Source organism: Sapajus apella, unplaced genomic scaffold (genome assembly GCF_009761245.1).
Source record: "Sapajus apella isolate SASKATOON/1434 unplaced genomic scaffold, GSC_monkey_1.0 scaffold12859, whole genome shotgun sequence".
In the NCBI taxonomy this organism is placed as follows: Eukaryota; Metazoa; Chordata; class Mammalia; order Primates; family Cebidae; genus Sapajus; species Sapajus apella.
Window position 1 is genome coordinate 1 of NW_022449780.1, and position 1557 is coordinate 1557.

Genomic DNA, 1557 nt, shown 5'->3' on the forward strand with positions numbered 1-1557 from the left:
CTGTTCTCTTCTGAGCCCTCTAAACTGTTCCAGCTTCTGCCTGTTACTCAGTTCCAAAGTCTCTTCCACATTTTTTAAATCATTATTAGTTTAATATATATTAGTGAATACACCAGACTGCATTTCCTCAAAGGGCAAATGAGGTACATTTCTTTTTGATTCTCCCAGGAACCTCAGCATCATCTGTCTTTTGGAGGATCCGGATTCTTATATCTGTGATACCGTCCATTGGGATACCAGCGGTGCTTAGTAGTAAAGAACACTTTGCTAAGTTGTTCTACCACAGGTCCTTGCTCAAGGGGTTCAACTTTTTCTTCCAACGTGGTTTTCAGGATTTGATCATGTGTTTCTTTATTATTGTGCACAGGATCTGGCCGAGGGACAGGTTTTGTGTGTTCATATGGAATGTCCACAGAAGTGTGGTAGTATACTATTGTCCTGCCATCAGAAGTCAGAGCAAGTTCTACTTTACAATTATAATCATCTGGCAGAGGAGAGTATGTAGATTTATGACAAACACAATATAAAGCTCCGTTTGGGATTGGAAATAAATGTTTCAAGATAGTTTTCTTTGACATCACCCATTTTACTGCAGCTACAGCCATGGTGGTTCAAGATACCTATCAAGTGGTATGAAAAAAGATGATCTGAAGAGAAACTGCTTTTAAAATCTGCTTCTAGGCATACTAATTTCTACTCCTGCTTCGCAGCTTCTCACCACAAGCCTGCCATCTTGTTTTACCACAAGCCCACCGTATTGTTTCAAGCCGAGTCCCCACATTTTGGTATTTTTTCAGCAATGCCCCACTCTACTGGTACCAATTTACTGTATTATTCCATTTCACACTGCTGATAAAGACATACCTGAGACTAGGAAGAAAAAAAGATTTACTTGGACTTATAGTTCCACATGGCTGGGGAGGCCTAACGATCATGGTGGGAGGTGAAAGGTCTCTCTTACATGGCAGCAAGAGGAAAAATGAGAAGGAAGCAAAAGCAGAAACCCCTGATAAACCCATCAGATCTTGTGGACTTATTCACTATCATGAGAATAGCATGGGAAAGCCTGCCCTCCAAGATTCAATTACCCTCCACACATCCCTCCCATAACTAGTGGGAATTCTGGGAGATACAATTCAAGTTGAGATTTGAATGGAGACACAGTCAAACCATATCACCTGTCTCTACAAAAAAATACAAAAAACTTAGTTGGGTGTGGTGGTGCATGCATATAGTTCCAGCTACTTGCGGGGCTGAGGTGGGAGGATCGCTTCAGCCCAGAAGATCGAGGCTGCAGTGAGCTGAGATCGTGCCATGGCACTCCAGCCTGGATGACATAGCAAGACCTTCTCTCAAAAAAAAAAAAAATCATGCCCATTCATTGAGTTACATTCTATGTCTCCTTTTGCACTGCAATGGCAGAGTTTAGGTGCGACAAGAAGTCAGCAGTATTCACTATCTGGCCCTTTACAGAAAATGTTTCTTGACCCTTGTTCTTGGCTAACAAATGCTGAGATAACATGAAAAGCACCTTGATAGAAAATATTTCTAAGGTCT

The 1557-nt window shown here is 41.5% G+C and overlaps 1 pseudogene; it reads right to left on the reverse strand.

The window, feature by feature from the left end:
- Positions 1-179: 179 nt before the first annotated feature.
- Positions 180-731, reverse strand: LOC116548472 (annotated as a pseudogene).
- Between the last annotated feature and the right edge of the window lie 826 nt (positions 732-1557).